The sequence below is a fragment of the Mauremys reevesii genome, unplaced genomic scaffold (genome assembly GCF_016161935.1).
Source record: "Mauremys reevesii isolate NIE-2019 unplaced genomic scaffold, ASM1616193v1 Contig116, whole genome shotgun sequence".
In the NCBI taxonomy this organism is placed as follows: Eukaryota; Metazoa; Chordata; order Testudines; family Geoemydidae; genus Mauremys; species Mauremys reevesii.
Window position 1 is genome coordinate 83,852 of NW_024100734.1, and position 13,973 is coordinate 97,824.

The 13,973-nt window shown below is 50.0% G+C and overlaps 1 pseudogene; it reads right to left on the reverse strand.

Annotated features, from left to right (window-relative positions):
* Positions 1-7,647: 7,647 nt before the first annotated feature.
* LOC120392783 lies at positions 7,648-8,682 on the reverse strand (annotated as a pseudogene).
* Positions 8,683-13,973: the final 5,291 nt, after the last annotated feature.

The following is a 13,973-nucleotide window of genomic DNA, read 5'->3' on the forward strand; positions in this document are numbered from 1 at the left end:
AAGGGAACACGGCTGTGTGCAGAGGAAAGCTAAGCCCAGCGGAGATATTAGCAAGGCCCAAAGTCCCTCGAGAACAATTATGATGTAGCAGGCAGAAGCAAAAATATAAAGTCAGATCCCCACCAGGTGTAAATCAGCCAGAGGTCAGTCGAGTTCAGTGGGATTCAGCTGATTTACTCCTACTGACTAAATGGACCTGGGGTCCATGGAGAATTTCTCAGCAGCATCACTCACAAACGGATGCTAAAGACAAGCAGAGTGGCACATTACGCTTAAACACCCTGTGACAGCCAGATGGCTCGTGGGTGGTCTGGAAATGGGATATGGGGCCTTCCTCCTCCAATCCGGGCCTTGGCTGGCTCAGGGGCAGCTGGCTCTGATCTGGCCCTAGGTCAGGGCACTACCTGGCTCAGGGGTTAGGAATAGGATACGAGGCCTTTCCCCACTAAGTGATGCCGGCTTCAATCTGTCCCCAATCCAGGGAATTTGGCAATGACATATGGGGCAGTGGTTCCAGTCCACTAGTGGCTGTAGGGTGACCAGGTGTCCCGATTTTATAGGGACAGTCCTGATTTTTGGGTCTTTTTGTTATATAGGCTCCTATTACCCCCCACCCCGTCCCGATTTCTCACATTTGCTGTCTGGTCCCTCGAAGTGGCTGAGGGTCATTACAGCAAAGTGGCTGTTCGACTGGCTCTGTAAAAGTATCTGGCAGTGGCCCAGGCATGTAATAGTGGAAAAACTGCAACATCGGGCACCAGCTCCCAACTCCGTTGTATCATTTGTCAGAGACGCCAAGTGTCAAATGGGGGCAGTGACTCTGAACTCCCATCTCACTCCTGGTGCTGATCATGCTGGGGAACGGGTCTGAGTCGGTGCTGGCCCCAGTGCCCTAGGGGGCTCTGTGCTGCAGGGAGCAGGATGTGAGGTTCAGTAGGGGGCGCTCTCCCCTCACAGTCGGTGCTGACCCCAAAGCCCCAGGAGGGCACTAGGGGGTGCTCTCCCCTCACAGTCGGTGCTGACCCCAAAGCCCCAGGAGGGCACTGGGGGGGGGGCGCTCTCCCCTCACAGTCGGTGCTGACCCCAAAGCTCCAGGAGGGCACTAGGGGGCGCTGTGCTGCAGGGAGCAGGGTGGGAGGTTCAGTAGGGGGCGCTCTCCCCTCACAGTCCGTGCTGACCCCAAAGCCCCAGAAGGGCACTAGGGGGCGCTGTGCTGCAGGGAGCAGGGTGGGAGGTTCAGTAGGGGGCGCTCTCCCCTCACAGTCGGTGCTGACCCCAAAGCCCCAGGAGGGCACTGGGGGGCGCTCTCCCCTCACAGTCAGTGCTGACCCCAAAGCCCCAGGAGGGCACTAGGGGGCGCTGTGCTGCAGGGAGCAGGGTGGGAGGTTCAGTAGGGGGCGCTCTCCCCTCACAGTCCGTGCTGACCCCAAAGCCCCAGGAGGGCACTGGGGGGGCGCTCTCCCCTCACAGTCAGTGCTGACCCCAAAGCCCCAGGAGGGCACTAGGGGGCGCTGTGCTGCAGGGAGCAGGGTGGGAGGTTCAGTAGGGGGCGCTCTCCCCTCACAGTCCGTGCTGACCCCAAAGCCCCAGGAGGGCACTGGGGGGGCGCTCTACCATCACAGTCGGTGCTGACCCCAAAGCCCCAGGAGGGCACTAGGGGGAGCTGTGCTGCAGGGAGCAGGGTGGGAGGTTCAGTAGGGGGCGCTCTCCCCTCACAGTCGGTGCTGATCCCAGTGCCCCAAGGTGGTGCTAAGAGGCTCAATGCAGTCGGAATTTCCCTCTTTGGGGTTACACTTGACACCAACACTTTACTTCTAGTGACCTTGTTGCTTTTCCTGAGAGCTAGCTCTGGTATCCAGCCCAAACTCAGACTTAGCTTGTATCATTTTGCCTTCTTCAGTTCACATTTTTGGTTTGAACTGGCTACAGGACTCTTCTTCCTCTACTATAAGGCACTGTTATAGTGCACTGTTAAATAGCCACAGCATCCCACCCCAGAAGTGGTTACTTTAGAGCAGCCAATGAGGCATCTCACAGTTGGATTATTTAGCTAACATTTCTCAAGCAGTCTGAAGTCTTTGGATGAAAAGGCCTGAGGACTGGCAATCAATACAATTATTATTAATAATTAAAAGGATCAGGCAACAACTGCAAGTGCTGTTTAAAGTATTGCACAGGCTTTCTACTGAAAAAAAAGTATCAGTCTTTATTAACACTCGGCATAAATATATGACAGGTTTCCACAAGGGGAAAATGTGCTGCGGTCATTACAGCTAGGCTTCATCACTCTTTATCTGAGTTATACAGACCATGAGGGATGGATTGATCAATAGATTCAATATTGTTTGCGGTGTTGTAGCCATGGTGGTCCCCAGGTCTGAGAGAGAAAAGATGGGTAAGATAATACCTTTCGTGGGGCAACTTCTGTTGGTGGAGGAGACAAGTTTTCGAGCTAAGCAAAGCTTTTCCCAGGTCTGGAGATGGGAATCAGTGTCACACCACTAAATACAAAGGACATGGACCCAGATCCTCCCACTGATTTCAATGATCTGGACTTGTATTATTGTTATTGATTTTATACGGAAGTCGCTCAGATACTGCAGTGATAAGTAATAAAATAAACAGGGCCCTCACATGGCGGGGGGGGGGGGGGAAATACACTTTACGGGGGTCCAGAGGCCCTGGGGGGCCAGCCTAGGCTGCAATCCCCATTACCATGAGGAAAAAAATTAGGCTAAATTGTAGATCATGCCTGAGGATATTTATAGAAACGTATTTCCCTGTATCTATATATCTATTGTCCAGATCTTATGAGATTTGCTGGAGCTAATCAGAAGCAGCCTCAAGCCACATTCTGAACAGTGAGTTGCTGGGCCTCATGTCCTCCTCTGTAATAGAGAACATGCTTGTGCCTTTAAACTAGGCAGGGGCGGCTCCAGACCCCAGCATGCCACGGGGGGCGCTCTGCTGGTCACCAGGAGGGTGGCAGGCGGCTCCGGTGGACCGGCGACCGGCAGAGCGCCCCCCACAACGTGCCGCCATGCTTGGGGTGGCAAAATGGCTAGAGCCGCCCCTGAAACTAGGACATGTAGTTTGAGACTGAGAAACAGAGACTTGTGCTCCTCTGTGTGATGTGGCCTATCGAGATAAGAACTACCAGTCCCAGAGTTCCTTGTGCATAGGCAGGAGGGAGGGACAGCTGGTGTGGGGGCAAAGCACCATAAGACAGTGGGAGCCTGTCAAGGTTCCTCCCCGACTCTGAACTTTAGGGTACAGATGTGGGGACCTGCATGGACACTTCTAAGCTTAATTGCTAGCTTAGATCTGGTAACACTGCCACCATCCAGAAATTTCAGTGTCTGGATCACTTTCTGTCCCCCCAAAAGCTTCCTCTCCCTGGGCAGCCTTGAGAGGCTTTTTCACCAAGTTCCTGGTGAACACCGATCCAACCCCTTGGATCTTAACACAATGAGAATTTAACCATCCCCCCTCCTTTCCCCCACCAATTCCTGGTGAGTCCAGATCCAATCCCCTTGGATCTTAACACAAGGAAAAAAATCAATCAGGTTCTTAAAAAGAAAGCTTTTAATTAAAGAAAGAAAGGTAAAAATTATCTCTGTAAAATCAGGATGGAAAATACTTTACAGGGTAATCAGATTTATATAGCCCAGAGGAACCCCCTCTAGCCTTAGGTTCAAAATTACAGCAAACAGAGGTAAAATCCTCTCAGCAAAAAGGAACATTTACAAGTTGAGAAAACAAAAATAAGACTAACACGCCTTGCCTGTCTATTACTTACAAGTTTGAAACATGAGAGACTGATGCAGAAAGATTTGGAGAGCCTGGATTCGTGTCTGGTCCCTCTTAGTCCCAAGAGCGAACAACCCCCAAACAAAGAGCACAAACAAAAGACTTCCCTCCACCAAGATTTGAAAGTATCTTGTCCCCTTATTGGTCCTCTGGTCAGGTGTCAGCCAGGTTTACTGAGCTTCTTAACCCTTTACAGGTAAAAGAGACATTAACCCTTAACTATCTGTTTATGACAGAGCCAGTGCTGCTGCTTCTTCTGGTAGGAGTTACAGGCCCAAAATATCTGTGAGTAAGTGTTTAATTCACTCACAGTCACACGCACCGAGGGTGTCCAGATGTCCCGATTTTAAAGGGTCAGTCACATTTTTGGGGACTTATTCTTATATAGACAGCTATTACCCCCCACCCCCGTCCCGTTTTTTCAGAGTTGCTATCTGGTCACCCTACACACACCCCAAACTGCCATGTCTGGTGGTGGCTCAGATACAAATCAGGCAGCCAGAAACGTAAGGAGGTCAAAGAAAGGGAACTATCCTCCAGGTTTTCAAATCAGACAAGGCCTTTCTGCAGTCAGGCAACATACTAACTAGGGAAGCAACTTAACAAAATAAGATGAAAATGCTTTCAATATAGAGACTTTGTGTGTGTCACTGGCAATTGATTACAAAGAGAAGCTTACAGAACATGAATCACGTGACTCCAATCTAATGCGTGAAGATAGCCAAGTAGTATCACAGTTAGCGCCACCCCGTTCAGAAGGTTTACAAGACGCAGGAGGGAGTCGTGCTTGTGAGATTGTATGTATGCGGTGAGGGATCGCGGTATGTGTATGTACATGGGTACATGTATGTTACATGTTTGTACTGGGCCCCAAAAAACTTATGCTTGGGCCCTGAGAATAAAACCATAAGGAGGGTAATACAGGCAGCTGCAGCAATAATTAAAATGCTCAGTCTGTCACTTCTCTTCAGGTTCTTATGTCGTATGAGACACTTTATCCTAAGGGGTTCACACACGTGGTTGGAGACCACTTGAAATGAAATGGTCACTTCACACCTCCGCAGGCATAGGACAAAGGAAGGCACCACAGTATGTTACAGCCAACTCTTGTAATGAGCCATAAACCCAGTGACTCTGCTTGCTGGGATTGCCTCCAAGACCTTTTCCACTCAGCTGATTCTGAAGAGCTTGACACTTCATCCTGCTCTCTGTGATCCAAAAACTCTCTTCTACTCCAGATCTCATCACTCAGGTCCCTTTATTCGGCATACAGCAAACCTACACTGAGTTGATCCGACTCAAGTGTAGGGGGTGACATACCACACATCCAAAGTTAGACAGCCAGCATGTTCCTTTAAATACATTAGATAGATAGATAGATACACACACATGACATTGCACGTACTACACATTGCAACACACGTTTGGGGGTTGGCTTGGTTACTTTGCAGCATGCTCTGTCCAAGCACTGTCCACACTCAACCAACTCTTTACCTCATCTCTACATTCCTAACTTACCTTGTCCACTGTTATCTCCTTTGCAGTAAATGGGCGTCCTTGGGTGTTCTCCTCTTATCTTACCTGACTCAGAAACTTACTTATTTTATTTAGCACAGACATTCTGTTTTCAGCCTAATGATCTGTTTACCTCCTAATTCTATCCTCCAAGAAATGAGACCTGCCTCCATGTGTTAATTACTCATGTCTGGCCAGGCCTCAGCTACATGTCCCTGCTTCTGTCTTTCTCTTTTATATTAGCAGTCGTTTCAGCTGCATCATCTTCCTCCCTTTCTGGACTCTCTTTTTCAAGTTTACCCAGCAACACAAACTCAAGACCACAGAAGTTGTACTTATTTGAACCACCTTCAATATTAGCTTTAAGTACAAACCACAGAGTGCAAGTTCAGCTCCTCTGGGACAGCCCACTAGGGGGCAATTCCACTTTATAAGCTTGCTTTGCTTTTAAAGCATCCTTTGGTAATTGTAACTTCACTTTTTATTTTAATGAGAGTATGAAAAGGTTTTAAATATAAAATCTTTCCATTTATCACCCCAGGAAATTGAGGTGTGAAACAGAACCTGGGCCAATTGGAATAACATTCCCTGGTCCATACCAGACATGATTCTCTTCAGCCATCACACAAGACTCATTATCAGCAGCATAGGCAGTTTTTACTTACCAACGTCCCAGTGTCTCAACCACCTTGTGCAATTTGAAGCCTGTTCCCCTAAAGTGAACCCACATGCCGCAACTCATTCCACCTGCACATGTAACCATCCCCCAGGGACAAACAGATGCATGAGTCTGGGACTTTCCAGACCTTGTATTGTCTTGTAACACTATTGGGGGAGGCAAAGCAAACTTCTTCCACACTGTAGGAGCTGTAGCACTTTCCACATTGAACTTCATGGCATTGGACCCTTGTTAATTTTCTGACCCTGTACCTCCCTCCTACCACATTTTGATCTTTTCTGTGGTGATAAAAGAGGGCAGACTTTGTTCTCTGCCACTTAAGGCCTCTTTAACGTTACATAGCATATATTTCCCATTTACTAAGCATCATTGGCTTTGCTTTTTACCTTTCATGATAGGAAATTAACTTTAACATACATTAAAAACACATTTACAACATCATACATACAAAACAGTTAATAACTCTTACTGAATTCTTTCAAAACACAGTTAGAACCCTTGCTCATGCAATGGATACCGTATGTCTGCTGCTAGCTTCTGTTGAAATGCTTGGTCATGTTTCCACAGCATCTCTGTCAGCTTGGTTTCAGAGTGACTGTCATACCAGTTCTCATGTTACGCTCCTTCCAGTTTAACTGGTGTCTCACTGTGGCAGCCTTATGCATTTTAAAAGTTTATTTTTTTGTCCATAAAGTACTTTCTGTTGTGTTTTTTAACCATTTTTAACCAAACCCTAGTGACTGCAGATAGGTGGAATTCAATAGCAGTTGACACATTCATAAACTATACATTGTTAAACAACATTTTCTCCATAGATTTAACGCCAAACCATTTGTTGGATTTGTTTCCAATCTAGGGCATTTCAATCTTTTGTATAATTGCTTCATTTTAATACAAATATTCTTTTTCCATTTACAAATCACTTACATGCAGGTATTTAATTCCTAATCACATTTAATTTACACTGCAGATAAACAGAACGCTTGGAGAAGCGTGATAATGGTTAAGCTCCACTTCTTATATTCATTGATCTTTCTTGGTGCCGGGTTGGTTTCTGCTTCCAAAGCGCAGCCATCTGCAAAAGAAAAAACAGCCCCTTGTGGCTCCTCCTTGGAGTCTCTGTAGGATTTTGTGTTTCCCCTTTTATACTGTACACTCATGTTCTGAGAGAATGCACCTTCCTTCCACAGTGCAACCCTTACCCTTGATTAAATCCTGTTAGCTCCATGTCTGATCTATCAGGCCTCATCCTCAAAGGAGACCTGCACAACTTGGGAACCTCAATTCATAACGCGGCTGGACACTAAAAAACAGGGACTTAGAGACACTGGTTATATGGCTCATGACAACAATTTGTAAAACTCTGTTGCCTACTAACCCTGCTTTGCCCTACAACTGCAGAGACATTCATTGCATTTTAAGTGGTGTCCTACAACATGTGTGACCCCTTATGCTTAACAATCCGTCCCTTCCTGATATTTAGCTGTGACACTCTGGTTTCCTTCTAGAGAACTGAGGAACAGCTCTGTGAGACTGTGAAACTCAGAAGTCAAAGGCTTGTTGTCCCCTGCACCAACAGATGTTGCTCCAGGAGAAGATATTACCTCGCTCACCCACCTTGTCTCGCTCCAATAAACAGACATTCAGCTGGAATTCTCAAAGGTGGCTAAAGGAATCGGACACCCTATGGAAATTCGGCATTTATCTCTCTTGGGATTCTTTGAAAGTTTCAGCTTTTGGTTCCATTCTGAGACAGCGCTGATCCATAAGCCAGTCGCCTCAGGGCCTTTTTCATCTCCTTGTTCCTCAGCGTGTATATGAAAGGGTTCAAAAGGGGGGTGAACATGGTGTAGAACACAGACACTGCCCCGTCGGATACGTGACTCGAATAGGAGCGCACGTATACAAACAGCAGTGGCGCATAGAACAGCAGCACCAGGCTGAGGTGGGCACTGCAGGTGGAGAACTGGGCCCGCAGCCTCCTGGGCCGTGTGGATCTTCAGGACGGCGGATGCGATGTAGGCGTAAGAAATGCAGATCAGCAGGAAGCAGCCAGCTGCCACCACCCCGATGTTGGCCAGAATGACAGCTTTGTTGGCAGCCGTGTCGGCACAGGCCAGCTTCAGCACAGAGGGGATGTCGCAGACAAAGTATTCCACCCGGTTGGGGCCACAGTAGGGCAGGCGGAAGGTCAGGGTGGTGTGGATCGTGGCACAGAGTGAGCCGGTGAGCCAGGTGCCGGCTGCCAGCCCCATGCAGGCCCTTCCGCTCATGACCACGGTGTAGCGCAGAGGGTGGCAGATGGCCAGGAAGCGGTCATAGGCCATCACCGTGTAGAGGAAGCACTTGGTGCTGGCCAGGAAATGGAAGGCGAGAGCTGCACCGCACAGCCGAAGGAGATGGTCCTGCCGCCAGGCCCCGCCAAGCCAGCCAGGATCTTGGGCATGGCGACGGAGGAGAGGCAGGCGTCGAGGAAGGAGAGGTGGCCGAGGAAGCAGTACATGGGCAGGGTGTGGAGTCGGGGATCGCAGAGCACAGTCAGCAGGGTGAGGGTGTTGCCCAGCAGGGTGAACAGGTAGAGGAGGAGGAAGAGAAGGAAGAAGAGAGAGGAAGCTCCTGGTGTTCGAGAGTCCCTCCAGGTCGACTTCGGTCACGGGTGTTTGGTTTCCAGCTTCCATCTGCTCCGCCCCATGCAGAGCAACAACAGCTAGAACAGAGTGAATTATTCATCCCCTCCGGTATCTCTCTAGACCCCATGACTGTTGCATCTCAGATTTTTAAATGTATTTATCCTCACAATACCCCTCCGAGGGACGGAATTAGCTTCCCATTTTTACAGCCAGTGATTGGAGGCACAGAAAAGCTCATAGACAAACAAGAACCCTGTGTCAGAGCAGGAGAGTTGAACTCAGGTTTCTCAAATCCACAGCTAATGACTTAACTGCTGGACCATCCTTCCTCTCATCTTGCCTCCTCTCACATCAGTTGTGAACAATGTCCTGCTAGTGTAGACAGATAGTTTGATTACCGGTCTGTCCCCTTCTGACCAATCAATATACACCTCCACCCCGATATAACGCTGTCCACGGGACCCAAAACATCTTACTGCGTTATAGGTGAAACCGCGTTATGTCGAACTTGCTTTGATCTGCCGGAGTGCGCAGCCCCGCCCCCCGAGCACTGCTTTACCGCGTTATACCTGAATTTATGTTATATCGGGTTGCGTTATATCGGGGTAGAGGTGTAGTTAGATTATCTATCTATCTATCTATCTATCTATCCTCATACAAGACCATCTTGTGTCTCCTGCACATTATCTATCTATCTATCTTGGTTCTTCTCTTGTCACCCGTCCCCAGCCCGTTGAATTCAGGGGAGGTGTGGTGCAGAGATGCCGAGTGTTACAAAGCACTGAGTGATGCTGGAAGCTGACTCTGTTGGCCCCTGTGTCTACTGCACAATTTCCGCTCAGATTCCAATGCCTGCCCATGCAGGAAAGTCAGCGTCCAGAGAGCCTGCACAGGTGCCAGGCAGCATGAAATCCAGGAGGACTGCATAAAGCAGGAAGGGTGGTAACCCGTCCTGATCAGGGAATGAGCTGACCCCAAACTAGAGAGGTTAGGGAGAAATGACCCACTAGAGGTAGGTAAACTCTTAGCTGCCCTCTGTACGGTGTCTCTTGTACCATCCTATGAAGCAGCTGGTATCAGCCACTGTCTGAGAGCAGAGCCTGGGCTGGATGAACCTTGGGTTAACCTGGTCTGGCAGTCCCTCTGTCCCTAAACAAAAGCACGTTCTCTGGCTCAGATGCACTCACCTCTCTCACGGTACAGGGATGAGGAACAGCCGCTTCATTGTCTCTGCTGTGGCAAAGTGCCTGACTCACCCAAGTATTTCAATGCTACTTTCAGCTTTGAGACCATTAGCTCCCAGGAGTGTGGGGAGCAATTGTCTGAAGCAAACACAGGCTAATCCTCGCCCCTGGTCTCCTGTTCCCAGGCCCTGTCAGCAGGGGAGAGCAGGCATCCCATCAGAATTCTTCATTCAGTGTTTGACATTCGCTACCAGGGCTGGAGTGTTGCTAGCTACATGGAGATCATTTTAAGATGCCTCTGGCAGCTTCCAAGGTCTCGGGAGCTTTCCTGGGACGCGTCTGCATCAAGCATGATCTAGTTGTGTAAAACCAGCAGGGGATCACTCAGACAGGCCAGGCCCTGTGGGGAGAATCCCAGCCCTGAGATCTCAGAGGGGCTGTGGGTGGGACTGAGGGGCATCAGCCAGGCTAAAGCTGGGGGAAGCAGTGGGTACCCCCAGCAGAGCCCCATCCAGTGTAAGTCAGCCACAGCTCCACTGTATTAGATCAGATGAGCATGTGGCCATGATAATACCCCCAGATAAATAATTCTTGCCTCATTTACCATCTGTGGGGCTGGGAAGGAATTTTTCCCCAGGTCAGATTGTCAGTGACCATGGGGTTTTCTTGCCTTCCTCTGCAGTGGGGGTCACTTGCCAGGATCATCTGGGTATGTCTCACTAAATCAATTCCCTGCCAGTGCAGGGCTTTCAGGTGATGGTGCACCTCGGTCCCTCCTCTTCTCTGCCTGGGGCCCAGAATAGGTTTGTTTGCTGAGGGCTGTAACACCTGGGTCTAATTTCATGTGTTGGGTCTAGTGGGAGGATGCTGGGTGGCCTCTGAGATACCGATGGGCCGACTGGCTGTGCCAATGGTCCCATCTGGATGTAAACTCTGTGGCATTTCACAAAATTGCAGAAGCCTCCATTCTATGTCATCCTCTGCCTGGACAGCATGTTACTGGCGGTTTGTATAGAGAGACAGTGTGTGTGAGAGAGAGACAGACAGACAGACTGAAGGGTTAAAATCCATGTGCATTTTATATAACAACCTGGTGTATGGATTGTGTTAGCTCTTTCACAGGCCCAAAGTCCAGTTTGGTTAAGAGACCAGAGGCCTAGCAAATGGTAATTTGCTAAAAGAAGCAGAATAAACGAAGATAACCTTGCTTGCTAAGATAGGCCTGGTCAGCAAAATTGCCAAATGTTGGAACAATAACTGAATATTGTGTCTTATGCAAAGTTGCAAATAGAACAAAGCAGCCCTGTTTCTGCTGTGTTAGTGTTTTCTGTAGGGAGATATTCTTCCCACACTCCAGCCTTGAGTTTATGAAGGGTTGGAACATGTCAGTATAAGATATGGCCTCCTCCCTTTCCCAGGGACCAATGCCTGCCTTAAAACACAAAGGAGACAATTTTTATTGCCATAGACTTTCACTGTTTCTTTGCTTTATCCCCTAGGAATGTACCTGTTGGACAATCAAAGGAGCTACTTCATTCTTACGGACCCCAAATCAAAATGCAACATCTATATTTTATGCTAATACACATAGGCATGCGCAGCACATTTCATTAGGGTGTGCACTCACCCAGGGAATTTTTTTTTTAAAGGCGAACATCATAAAGGTTGGGGTGTGGGGCGGGAGTGCAGGGTGTGGGAGGGGGTGCAGTGTGCAGGAAGGGGCTCAGGGCAGGGGATTGGGGCAGAGAAGGGGTGCAGCGTATATGAGGGGGCTCAGGGAAGAGGTTTGGAGTGCAGGAGGGGTGCGAGGAGCAGGCAGAGGGCTCAGGGCAGGGAGTTGGGGTACAGGAGGGGTGCAAGGTGCAACAGAGGGCTCAGGGCAGGTGGTTGGGGTGCAGGAGGGGTGTGGCAGGGGGCTCAGGGCAGGGGGTTGGGGTGCAGGAGGGGTGCGGCAGGGGGCTCAGGGCAGGGGGTTGGGGTGCGAGGAGCAGGCAGAGGGCTCAGGGCAGGCAGGAGGGGTTCGGGCTCTGGCCCGGTGCCATTTACCCACAGCAGCACGCTCCCTGCCTGCCTGCCCTGGCCCCACACCGCGCCACTCACCATGTCCCTGCACAGCCCCTGGGGAGCAGGCACAGGGCTCCACGGGCTGCGCTTGCCACACCTCCAGGTAACTCCCCCAAAGCTCCCATTGGCCATGGTTCCCCATTCCCGGCCAATGGGAGCTGCGGGGGGTGGTGCCTGGAGCAACACACGGAGCCCTCTGGCCCCACCCCACCCCGGGCCCCAGGGACGTGGTGCCACGCCGGCCACTTCTGAGAGCAGCATGGGGCCTGCGGCATCACGGGGGGCACCTTAGGGCTTTGGATCCAGCCCGCGGGCATTAGGGTGTGCCTGGGCACACCCAGCACACCCTGTGCACACGCCTATGCTAATACATTTCATTAAAGTACTAATTAAATGTTAACTTGTTAACTTAAAACCATGGGCAAAGACATTATGTAACCTTTAACCATTGGCTAATGTGCTACCTTGTCTTGCTGCTCGAACCTATCCGGGGGTGTGGGACTGCCCACCCCGTCACTTTCCCCCACCCATAAAAAATCCATATATTCCATTGTAATCAATTGATGAACAGTGTCTCTGAGCCTAATAAGCCAGGTGACACTCCGCCAGCGCTGTGCGTAAGAAACTCCTGTGCTTGGCCTCTACACAGGTGGATTTATGTCCTTCACAGACAGAGTGGGGAGACTGGTCTCCGTTGTGAAATGCCCTATTGGTTGTGTGACTGGACGTGTCTTTTGCACATAGTATCTTAGGAGGGAATCTTAAAAGGGGTAAAGAGCTCTGGGGCGCTGGCCCTCAGTTTCTAGCTGTCCTTCTCGTCAACCCACTTCTCTGTTCAGGGTTTGCAATTTTGTTTTGTTTTGTTTTTTCTCTCAGACAATCGTGATTCATGGGTGGGGGACGGGGATTCCCTCCTCTCTTACTTTTCCAAGTCTGGGGTTTTCTTTTCAGTTTCAAGCTGTTTCAGCGTTTCCCCGTTAACTCTAATGGGCCACCATTGACTTTTCCTGGCTGGACAAGGGATGGGTAGTTTTGTGAGAACCCTCCTCCCCCTGTGAGGTGTACTGGAATTTGTAGTACCGGTCATGATCATATGATTAAAGACAGAGACTCTTCCAGTTCCCTCCCACCCCCACTGTTACCCTTAGACCCAACTCCCCTCCCAGCTCTAGTGGTAGAATCCAGGAGTCTGGATTCCCAGCCCCTCCTCTCCCCAATCTAACCTGCTAACCCCCACTACCTTCTCACAGCATCGACTACAACCCAGGAGTCCCCCACCCATCCCCCAGTCCCTTCTCTAAGTGTTCAACAATTGGAACAAATGTTCCCAGAGGTAGGAGGAGAACCCAGGAGTGTGACAAAGTGGGACTGTTCTTAATGTTTCCTCTGAATACTGTAGGGGTGCCTCAGTTTCCCCTATGCATTTCTTAAGTCTCTAGGTGGTGGGATAAGAGGGTGTAATTGTTGCAGAGGAAAGGATCAGTGTGCATAAATAGCCAACACTCTGTCTCCTGGCAACTAATGGCCTGGGCCCTTCCCCCCTGCAAGGAGATGCTAAAGGGCTTGGAGAACAAAGGAATCAGGTGACCTCCTGGCCCGGGAAAGGGACAAAGCCCAGAGGAGGAGGGGCTGGAGAGTCAGTTTGGAACTGGCTGGGGACGAGCAGTGAAGTGCAGACATGGGGGTCTGGCTCACTGCCCCCCAGAATGGACCCAGCTGAGGTGTCCTATTCTCAGTACCTACAAGCTCTGTTTTAGACCGTGTTCCTGTCATCTAATAAACCTCTGTTTTACTGGCTGGCTGAGAGTCACATCTGACTGTGAAGTGGGGGTGTGGGACCCTGTGGCTTCCCCTGGACCCTGCCTGGGTGGACTCGCTGTGGGAAGCGCACAGAGGGGCAAAGGATGCTGAATGCTCCAAGGTCAGACCCAGGAAGGTGGAAGCCGTGTGAGCTTCTTGCCCTGAAGACAGAACAGGGGAGTCCTGACTTCTGTCTCCAGGACCCTCTCTCCTGTCCAATTCTCAGGCAGCTCCTGCTGGCAGCAGGATAACCTTGGCTCAGGCCCTGGCAGTTTCCTGCCCCCCAGTCTC